General features: G+C 39.6%; 1 protein-coding gene across 2 annotated transcripts in view; it reads right to left on the bottom strand.

Moving 5' to 3' along the window:
* The window catches only part of DAPK1 (death associated protein kinase 1), an 86,422-nt gene that overhangs the window by 72,651 nt on the left and 1,552 nt on the right, over window positions 1-12,219 (bottom strand). The window lies entirely within an intron of this gene.

Raw genomic sequence — 12,219 nt, forward strand, 5'->3', positions numbered from 1 at the left:
AGTAAGTAAAATAAGAAATATATCTTCTTACTGTATATTTTTCTTCAAGAATACTTGAAAAATACGGTCATAGAGTATGAATCATTTAAACACTTGCTAGAAAAATGATGAAATCTAATCACTAAAAGCAGAAGTGAGGATGGACTGCAAAGCCCCAAGGAGGTTATGACTCAGCTTTCTCTAGAAATTATACAAACTGAGTGTGGAAAGGATTTAAAGTTTGGTTACTTTCTACTTCTACCAGGAATGAAGAATCACTAAAATACACAGGTGTATTACTAACCTTTTAGTGTTAGAGCATAAGGAGAAATAACCTCCGTATGTTCCTCAGAAGATGGTGGAGTAATTTTTTGTGTGGAAAAATTCTGGATTTTTCTCCTCCAGTTATTAACTTGATTTCAACTAAATATGTAAGAAGCTCACTGAGCTATAAAAACATCACTTAACCCAGTGATAAAAATACTGCTTTTCTGTGACTTAAAGGCAACTTTTTAAGATGATATGGCATTACAAACAAAGCAGTTTGTGTCACAAACACAATGCTCTCATGTAAAATGCCTTAATAGCTTCCATATACATTATGGTTTTATAAGCCACTATTTAAAACCAAGTAACTGTCTGCTTCTCCAGATCTTCACCTTTTATTCAAAGATTCACAGCTATTCACATTCACTCAAGCTTGGGCACTTCAGAATTTAGAACATAAAACAGAAAAAAACCACCAAAAAAAAAACAACAAAAAATTTAAAAAATGCCAAGTTGTCCTCTCTAACCCCTATTCAAAGGAGGGCTTGTCTGGCTACCCTATGGCTGCTGCCACAGGAAAACATACTCAGACTGTGCTGTCACCAGTCTCATTGTCCAGGGTTAATCACAGTCAGGTTTTGCTTCCCAGTTCAGAGCAGATCTTCCATGCGGTCCTAGCTGCCAGACCTGCACAGCACTGGTGCACAGCACACTCTGTGCAGGGTTTCCAGCGTGCTTTAGTAGGCTGAGACAGAACCTGTCACAAACAGAGGCTTCCCCATCCCACGGGCCCTGCATTCCCATGCTGTGCGGGCGGCTGGCACTGATCCTTGTCTGACATGCCCGTGCTGACCCAGTTCAGGGAGCTCAGTCTGTAATCCCCTCCTGCTTCCAGGCTGTGCTCACGATGGTGCCAGTGCTAGCACAGGAGAATACTGCTCAGTGGGTGAGGAACAGGACCATCCCATCCTCTGACCCTTCAGCTAGGCTGGCTTATCCACCCCGCAGGCAGGCAGAGCAGCACTGGCCAGGAACTAACACACCCTTGGGAGGAACAGTAATGTAAAGGTTTCTTTCTAGAGGAACAAAAAAGGCAGAAGAAGTAGACCAGCTTTGCAAGATAGAATCTGGACTGGTTTGTTCTTCAGCTAATGTTAGTACTGGCAGCAAAGCCAGGAAAAGAGATATCCTCCTTTCAGGCAAGAATGCGAAGTAAATAGTATCAGAAAGCCCTTTCAAATAAAAAGCCATGAGAAAAGATGAGACATAAGGAACTGAGCCATTCCCTGATGTGCTTTCCTTTACCAGGAATCAATGGCAATTCTACACAGATGGCCCAGCTCATGGAGATAAGAAAATATTGTCAGACAGATAATACACCAACAAAGTCAACACTCCTATACCAAATTGTTTAAAGTCTGTGTTTGCAAGAAACAAAAACCACAACAAAACAAAAACACATACACACCAACCCAAAGCAAACAAAACTAAATCCCTAAAAGAAAGAGAAAGCTGAAGGAGAAAAGTTGAAGTATCTATCTCTAGGATTACATCTGCATCACCTTACTTAAAGGTAAGGTGATGCAGATATCACTTGGCTCCTGTTGTGTGCCACAACAGGAGCCAAGTGCTCCAACAAAGGAGTCCAAGTCAGCAAGAAGAGAAGTACTGAAAGATAAAATTTCTTACCATTTAAGACTTCATTTTTTCCTTATACAATAATGAACTCCCAGCCTTGTTGGTGGAGTTATTCATTGTTGAGTTCTTGGCCTCAAAGCTGTAGGACCCAAGTAAGACCCACATTAGTATTATTTTCCCCTGTGGACAAAGGGGTGTCATGATTTGACACTGGCTAAACACCAGGCACCACAAAAGTCACTTGGTCACCTCCCCTGCCACAGCTGGGAAGAGGAGAGAGAAAAATTAACAAAGGGTTCATGAGTTAACATAAGAACCATGAGAAAACACTCAGAGGGAAAACTTAGAGGTACAAAGTGAATTTATTACTAACAAAATCAGAGGAAGATAACGAGAAGGAAAATAAGACCTTAAAACACTTTTTCTTCCCCCAACCCCTCCCTCCTTCCCACCAACAGCATAAGGAGACAGGGCGTGGGGATTTGGTCAATTCATCACCCAAGATTTTCTTCCATTGCTCTGGGTCTCCTGTGAGACCATGGGCTTCCTCCCACAGGAGACAGTTCTCCATAAACTACTCCAGCATGGGTCCACTCTCATGAGCAGCAGTCCTCCCAAAACTGCTGCAAACTGGGTCCCTCCCATGGGCAGACAGTCCTCCCAAAACTGCTGTGGTTGGTCACTCTTCCATGGGGTGCAGTCCTCCAAGGACAGGCTGCTCCAGCCTGGAAGCAGGGCCCCCTCTCTCCACAGCCTCCCACGGACCACAGCCTCCTCCAGGCATCCACCCGCTCCAGCATGGGCACCTCCCCCATGGGCTGTGGGTGGATCCCTGCATCCCCCATGGATCCCCAGGGGCTGCAGGGCACGGTGCTTCACCATGGTCTCACCAGGGCCTGCAGAGTTATCTCGGCTCCGGTGCCTGGAGCACCTCCTCCCCTCCTTCTCCACTGGTTGGTGCCCCCATGTGTTTCCCTCACATGTTCTCACCTCCTCCTCTGGCTAGAGGAAAAAAAACCCAAAAAACCAGTGCCCCACTTTTGTTGGATTTTCTTCTTAAATATGTCATCACAGAGGCATTACCACCATCTCTAATTGGCCCGGTTTTGGCCACAGCATGTCCATCTTCAGAGCCATCAGGGATTAGCTCTGCTGGATGTGGTGGGAAACATCTAGCAGCTTCTCACAGAAGGCACCTCTGTGGCCCTTCTGCTACCAAAAATTAGGCTGAGCAAAACCAACACAAGGGGGAAAACTCCACACCTTGTGACCCACTAAACCTGCCACAATGATTTAACATAGCAGAATAACTTAATTGTAAACTATGTCAGAATAAAACATTATCACTTAGCACAGAATTTAGCTGTACTCAGTTATACCTACATAGCTAGGCAAAGTAAGCACAGTGCCAAATGACAAACACCACAAAGGATACACGATTTGAAAGTTTATGCATTGACTTTCTTAGTCTCCTTTAGAAATACATAATTACAAAATACCATATCAGCAGTGAAGTTCTCTTCTCTAAAAACTTCAGCAAACAGAAAGAGTAGGAGAGATGAGAGTCTCCACACCACTTCTCTATAAGCACAAGACAGTTAAAAGTCACCAGTTTCCAAACAATGAGCAGCCTTTCTCTGTCCTGTAAGCATTAACAACTTCAGAGCACTAGTCCAACAGACTGTGATCTGGGGAAAATGTCCCTCTGCTATCAGTTCCTGTGGCATGAAAGCAGGTACCCTAAGTGCATACTTCTACAGGCACACCTAGCCAGTATCTGAAAGCTAGAACAACCACTGACACTTGAGAGAAAACAGGAAATGTACAAGAGTCCAGAAGCCAATTTACATACCAGGCAGAAAGCAGGACTCCAAGCAACTCATGAAAACTTAGAAGCATACCATTAATAGCTCACAAATAAAGACATAGTGGAAATAAAATATTTCTAGTACATTGGTTCAGTTACAGGCTCTTAGCCTCCTTTTTGAGCAACAAGTGCACAGACAAATGCTATTGTCCCAAGTAATTTTTATCCTTTCCAAAACCTCAATCCTCTGCATAATTCAGGAAAAAAAAAAATCTCAAACTGTAATTTCAATCAGTATGTAAAAACTGTTATAATTTACGCTATGAAGTCTCCAGGTTTGGATAAAGCATACAGATCCCCATAAGTTCATGACCACCCAGTAATGTATTTTTCTTTCTGTTAAATACATGCAAGACCATCTGAGCATCGTAACAAACAGAGATTAGCACGAGCAAGCAGTTGGCACTGGGGGAAGGCTTGCTCTAGAAGAGGGTCCACAGGGTCCCTGCTGCCAGTGGTCAAGGCACCCGTGTGGTCTGGAGAGCCACACAGCAATGCTTCCTCCTCAGCACACTCCTCTGGAAGCAGAAATGGTTTGGCACATCAGCTTGCACAAACAGGAAGGAATAAGGGGAAGGAAATGAAACTTCTCAAACCAAGAGAATAAGGCTGCAGGCCACTGCGCGTATTACTCACTGTAGTGTCTTACAGCACTGCTGTACACCACGTGAGTTAGTCTGGAACTGGGTGAAAAGTACCTGTTACAAGATATTCCCTCCAACATCAATGTGTGCCGCAACCAAAAAAAGCCCACAGAACCCCAACATGCCAATAACACCAACTTCTAATACAACAGGACAACGTCCTCAAGGACTACAATATGCCTGGAAACTTTGAAAGACAGTGTTTAAACTGATCCAAAATATCAACAATGACTGTAGCCTTATTAGCCTTCTCCTTTTCCAGAAAAGAATCTTGCAATTCTTTCTTTTAATTTTACAAGCTCAATCTTAATACAATTTAGATTCCCTGTTCATACTGGTCTCATTTCAACAGGTCCCATAAGGTCATTTTCCTTGAGGTAGGAAGCCTTTCAATTCCAGTCTGCAGAACCATCTGTGAAAATTGCAAATGTAAATATAGTTTATAAAGTTTGTTTCACCAACCATTTCAATTTTTCCAGCATATTAATATCATACCACTCCAAGAATAGTGGTATAAGTCTAAATGCACTGAGGTCTAAAATATTCTTTCTCAAGAAGCTTCATCTCACAGCTTCACCACCTTCGCTTAGCATCTCTTACTCACTTTAGAAGAGTACAGCAGTAATTTCTTTGAAATGGAGGGACAAGACCTGCAAGTAACATGTAAAGGAGGACATACCAAGGTTTGCAAGGATATGGAGAGATTCCCGCCCCATCTCTGTCATTAGTCTGTACCATAACTGTACCAAAACCAGCAGAAATGTCACCCAACAATTGACCAAAATGTGCAGGCTCCACTCTTCCTGTATCACCTCCTAGACAAGAGTTTAGCAACATCACCTCTATTAGACTCCTTGCACTGGCCTTTGTACCCAATTCTGCAAAATTTCACATTATGCCAAAATTCACTGCATAAGATAAACAAGCAACAAAATAGTAAAGGCTTTAGGAGCTTTAGGCTTTGTCTACACTTTTCTGAGCTTCAACTCATCTCAGCCACTAACTCAGCATAGTTAAGTATGACCTATTATACTGCATGGCAAGTCAATGAATGCTGTTCAGGTTTAGTGGATAATCCTACTTTGTGCCACCTATCTTCATGCAGGGCAGACAAAACACAGTTTGAGAAACAGTTTTATTTGAGACAAAGCTCCTGCAAAGTCACTACCATCCAGGAAACAAGCTGCTGAGCCAGTGCTTTAACTGGCACCATTTCTTCAGAATATAAAATCGTATCAACAAGTTGCACAGGTTTTCTAACCAAGCCAGTTAAAAACAGAAAGACAACTGGACATTAAGCCAGGGCCTCACAAGAAACACACAATCTCCTCCAAAAACTGATACAGTTTTGAAATACATCTGACTAACTGCAACAACACTTTGTGAAGATTACTTCAATTACTCTTGCACCTCCCATAGTTCTCCTAATTTCCAGCTTATACTTCCTCGTTGTCAGTTTATGCACTTCTGTCTTTGTGGTAAAGTAACTCTTTATCTCTGTCCCTCCTGCATATTTAACTCCAAGTAGATTTATGGGGGTAATCACAACTCCATGCAGGCTGAGATTTCACAGTGCTTTCAGCTGATCTGAGAGTGTACACCTGCCACAAATTACATATAAGGTAGGGCTTTTTTCCCCTTTGAATGCAGCACTACATTAAAAAAAACAAAACAAAAAAAAACCAAAAAAAACCAAACAAACAAAAAACAAACCCAAAAACAAAAAAAAAAACCCACAAAAAAACCAAAACAAAAACAAAAACAAAAAAAAACCACCCCAAACCAACCCTGAAACAAAACAATCTACAGAGATACAGAGAAACACAGCAGAGGAAAGAGATACTGATCCTTTCAACCACCAACACTGTAGCCTGAGCTTTGAACAAAGCTCTCATGAAAAGCAGTGTCAGCCTCCCTTTTCTAGGCTAAAGGGGCCAACTTCTGTTCAGTACACATAATTCCAGCAGAGAAAATGACATATTCAACATCTGTAAAGAGAGAAAATGGGGAGGAAAAAAACCAAACATCTAAAAATTCCCCCACGAACACAGAAGGATTAATCTGGAAAGCTAGAAGGACTGATTGAAGTTTCAGCACACCCCTAACACGCCTGCTCTGGTACTAGTCATGCCTCACTGAGCTTGGCTAGAAGAAAAATCAGACAAGCATTTTTATCTTCCTGATGAGTTTAGATTTACAAAGATTTGTGCATTTAAACTGAAAGCACAGAATAATCAGCAAGCTCTAGCTTCTATTACACTGTATTTTAAAGGACATACAAAGCAGACATTATTCTTCCACGGAGAAAGGAATAAAGTAAGCAGGACCAAGCATCAGTACTTCTTGTATTTTTCATGAAGCAAACCTCTCAGCACATTTTATACGGCAGCAATTGTCACCAGTGGCATTGTATGGTGACAGCTCTCGCAGCCTGCGCAATCAGCAGCTTGCAGGTTATTGTGCATTTGTGAAAAGGAAACATTTTGCGGCATGTCTGGGAGGCAAAGTGACTTAAGATGCATAATTTTTGCAACCATGCTTTCCAGTTAAGAAACCTTCCTTTTCAGTATCCATGCAACCACCAGGACTTACAGAAAAGCATGGAACAACCAACTTCTCCTCCAAGGGTTGATAAGACTGATAAAACATGTACATGGCTCACAAACAGCGCAAAAAGGGTTATTTGATGTAATTGGAATTACACAACATTCAATTCTTCAAACAAAAAATAAGAGTACACAAAGACACCAAACAACCAAGTTTCCTGCTCAAACAGAGACTTTTCGTCAATATTTTGAGCTCCTTCTAAGGTTCTTTTCCCTGAAAAACTCATATAGTCCACTCAATTTAATTAATTATCATGTACTACTAAAATGTGAATAAAGTAGTTATAAAACCAGTGAATTACACACTTGCAGTTTTTATCACTACGCCTGTAAGAAAAACACAGGAAATGGAACCGCAGAGGTCTGCACCTTCTGCTTCTTCAGCTTAACCATTTTACTGCTGCAGGAGAGGGAAGGTTAACACATGCCTTACAATGGGGCAATGTTACTTTCTCTCTTATAACAAGAAAACACAAAGAAACAGAAACTGGAAATTTCAATGTACCACAGTTAAGAAGTTTGTAGTTCATGTGCAACAGTTTTAGCCTTATGAAACCATCTTTCATATTTCTCCTTCCCTCCCCTATATGACTTTCTGATACACAGGAAAAAATGTTACACTATAAGCTTTTAAAAGATGGCTGTCATGGGTTTTAAATGTGACAGTTTTGAAAGGAACTATCATCTTTGTGATATTCACAATGTGTTTCACATCCTGTAAATCTCACAACAGAGCCTGAAAATACTGATGGAATTTTAATACATAGGATAGTTAGCAAGATTAACTTAGATTTTCAAACCTGAAAAGTGCCATGAAGGTCAAAATCTGGCTGCCATTCAGGTTCGTTTGTTTGGGGTTTTTTTCAGTGCTTTTACTTTCCTCCCAGTACAGAAGTGCAGTGTAGTTACAGTGTTTGGATAGATGACAGGCAGCCTCTGCAGTTGTAAAAAGCAGTGCAACCAAATCTCAGTATCTGAATAGTCAAAACCACATGCATTCATGCCTGCCTATATATATATATATATATATATATATTTGTACATTCAGCCTACATACTCCCTGTTTACAATGGAAATCACTTTCCAGGGAAAAATAAAAAAATAATCCTTTTTTCACTCAACTCTGAAAGGCAGAGGAACATCTAACAGAATGTAAATACATATTTGCACAGCTCTCTGCTCTCTCTTATCAACATCTTCAGCATGTTATCCTAGGCATTTTTTTCTCACAACTGATAAAGCCTTTAGGTACATTAGGTTAGGTTGCTACTTTCTACTCTTAGTATCTCTGCCCAGTGAGCTACCAAGCAGAGTCAGAACAAAACTGGCAAGATTCAGTGTAGCCTTCCTTTGACAAGTTACAAGTGTTTCCCTAGTGAGTCCAACAGGTCCAAACAAGCCTGACATTTAAAACAGTTAGATACCTCTTCCTACTTTCTGAATCAACAAGAATCTAAAAATTGCGAACCACAGTGTGATGCAAATACCATTCTTCAATTCCAAAACTTTACCTTAACACCCTGCATCTCTTTTAGAAAGCACATGAAAGCTTGAAGGAAAATAAAACAACCAAAAATACCAAATGTGGGTGTTGGGAGTGAAGGAAGAAGGAGCTGTCTGTATGATCAGGAACTCACACAGACAAACACAGTATGTATTTATAACACAGCTTTGGATAGCTCTCCCTAAAATTATTTAAACAACACCACATTTCTTACAATACTGTATGAATTCCCAAGAAAGGCCAGTTATGGGAGGTAACAAACATACCTTAAAAGGTTCAGTGTACTTTGAAGGTCTTTACTTGCTTGCTCACCATAGTGAGGTTTTTAATACTGCTTAACTTGAATTCCTGACTTTTGGGAAGACTGAAATAAAAGCACTGCAGCAGGGTATTTAAAATGCACAGTCACACCACCTGCAACTGCAGGCAGAATTAAAATGACAAAATTGCTTTCAGCAAATTTGTTGCTTTTCCATGATAATGTTTACCACCTCTTGAAACTTCATGGTTAGATGATTACTTCACATGTCTGTAGGTAGCCTGCATGTGAACAGGTAGCACGTGTCATTTCATATTTGTATGCAAGACGGAAGACAAAAAAAAGTGTATGCGACACACCATACAATTAATCAAGAGCAATCTTCTTATATGTTCCAAAGGCAGCATTAGATTCATAAGTCTACCAAGACTGCATTGGTACAAAAGCTTAAGATAAACCAACCCTAACAGCCATGAACTTGTCAGGAGAAATCATGTATGGGCAAGAAAAACAAATAAGGCTGATTCTACCAGTATTCACACTTTCAAATTTCTTTTTTCTTATTCTCCCCAGGCATAAGTGAAAACAAACTAAAGACTAGAAGAAAACTCAGACTTTTTGGTAACAGGACTATGATTGTTTAATGTTTTTTTCTGCAAAAACATGGTAAAATACCAGAAAACTAGAGAACACAATTTTGTTTGGGCCAGGCACAACATCATCCCTTCTTCTTATTTCCAACAATGCCAGATTTTATGCTAAGTGATACTTAAACCTCCTTTATTACTTTCTGTCAAAAATTCAATTCACACAACCCATTTGCTTTCTTCAAAACACCTTTCTTATTTAAATGATTTTTTAATTCTAGTTACTGTCAGAAGTATTATAATGTAACAAAGACTTAAATAATTTACAAGGGAAAACTGTAGATTATTAAAATTAAAATTCACTGAGCTCTCTCAAAAGGCAGGCTGGCCTATAAACTTAGGGATCTTTTCAATGAAACAAAAGTCTGTCAATAAAAACTCACCTGATAATTTATTTGCCTTCTTTGCTTCATGCCTGCAGCTAAGCAAGAGGAAATAAAAGCATTCTTCCAAGAGAAGGGGGAAAATCGGTTGATTTTGCAAAATGGAACCTTTCATCACTGCTTAGTTGAAGTATTAATTCACAATTTGGGTTCCCAAATGAATACAAGAAACTTTGAAGTAAGAAATGTTTTTAATATTCACTGCTTTTTCAGTTTTCAACCTCAGGGTAACTATGTTTATATGCAAACCTAACAGTCAGAAACGTGCTAAGGGTAAATGAGGAATGGGAAGTGACAGATTTACAAAAAAGTATTTTGTGCAACCCTAGAAATTTAAGTTCAAAAAGAAGTTAAAAACACTGAAAAAACTGTTTTGACACTGAAATAAACCATACAACAATTATGCTGAGGTTTGTTTAGCCTCATGGTTTTATGACAATATTTCACACTGGAATAATCCTGGTTCCCTAAACTGATACTGAAGTGAAAGCTTTGGCCCTTTTCAATAACTATATTCTATTTTCAAAGGAAAGCCCTGACAAACATTTCACAATGTTTTACCACCCACTGGTATTTTTTCACATATATAGATAAAATTGAAATTTATTTACCCTTTTTCAAGTGAAAACTAGAGTAGGATTTAACATTCTTTAAAATTCATAAAATATTCTAGGTTTAGAATGCATGCCAAGCTTCCATAGCATTAGAATGGATAAAACCTCCAGTGTCATAACACCATGTTGGTAAATGATCAAAATGAATATACCATTTTTAAACTGAATGCCATTACCGAATACACTGCCAGTTTAAAACCCTCCATTTGTTCTGGTTTTTGTTTTTGGTTTGTTTGTTTGTTTTTTTTCGGTTATATTACTACCTAATGTTTTCAGTGCTTGCACTTCCCATACTGTAAAAATGAAATGCCTGCTCTCCACTGCTGTGTTCTGGAGCTTGTGACTTGTGACTCCCAAAGAACATTTATTTGAAATGTATTTATGGATGTATTTAAACACTTATGTACTTGGCCTAAAGACAATTGTTCTATTTCATAAATATGTATTAGGGAATAAACACTGCACTGATACTTCCTCTTTAAAAAAAATACAGGAGAAATTACATAAACCTTAACACATTCTAAATTTGAATATTGACCTTGTCATCTCCCTGAAGAATCTTAAAAACTCCACAATATATGCGTGTTTTTATTGTGTTCCATGAAGTCAATAAGTATTCAGTATCTGTAAGGGAAACAATGGTTTTATTTTTACGATCCCAGAAACCCAAACCTTAATTTTAGGAACACTGTGTATCCTTGTCAAAAAAACTAGAAATCGAATAGAGCAATTTTCAAAATCCAAACTTATGCTTTAGCATGATAATGGGTCTTCCTATCAAGTTATCCAGCAAGTTAATATACTACTTCACAGTCTAACACAGTCTTAGAATGTTGGTCTAGATGTATGAAAATGTCAACCCAGAATGCTATGAGGAAATAAAAGGACATATTTGTTGTCAAAGTCATATCAACAAACTTCTATATAAATGGGATGGATGAAGTTTACTAGAAATAGTGCAATTAATTATCTTATAATGTGGGGGGTTTCTTGGTTGGTTAGTTGCTGTTTGGGTGGGGTTTTGGGATTTTTTTGTTTGGTTGGTTTTTTGTTGTTGTTCGGGTTTTTTGTTTTAGTTTATTCTTATTTTTATTTATTTTTAAGAATTCATGAAATATATCTAAGTTCCTGTCTATTCAAGTAACTTGTTCACATTTGCTATGATTGGACCCTTCACTGGAAAGGTACGCAGAGGCAGATATGGGGGCATCTGCTCTACACATACTGAATGCCCTGTGCTAACTGAACACTGACCCTATGCTTTGAAATCACCAGGATGAGTACTAGAGAAGAATTCTGCCATACTGGCTTGCTAGAATGCCATTGGATTCCTCCTTAAAGAAGAGGGAAGGAACATGAAGAGGACGCTCATGTAATACAATTCAGTGCTTTAACTGTCTTAAAACATGGAAAGCACTGAAAAAACAAGGCATGACAAATACCGTGAGCTCGGAGGAGCTCACGACTACACAGCATTCAAGAATCAAGGTTCAAATAGGCAGCTCGGCATCTGCAGCGCTCTGCTCACATCCCTTAATCTGACTTCCAGCTCCAGCAGCGATGCCCAGTCAGTCATCTACATCACAGATATAGATGGAATACAGAGGTTCTCTCACTTCTTTAACAACGTTGTCAAAGAAAAATCCAACACGCAATACAAACGTGGTCCTCCTTCACACTATGAACAATGCAAACTTCCCTCCTTTCAAGCCCAGCCCGTTCCCAGCTCCCCGCCCGGCGAACAGCAGCGAACCTCGCACAGCCACAGCTGCGCCGCCACAGCAGGTTCGGTTCGCCCCTACGAGCCGCGC

The sequence above is a fragment of the Lonchura striata genome, chromosome Z (assembly GCF_046129695.1).
Source record: "Lonchura striata isolate bLonStr1 chromosome Z, bLonStr1.mat, whole genome shotgun sequence".
Lineage (NCBI taxonomy): Eukaryota > Metazoa > Chordata > Aves > Passeriformes > Estrildidae > Lonchura > Lonchura striata.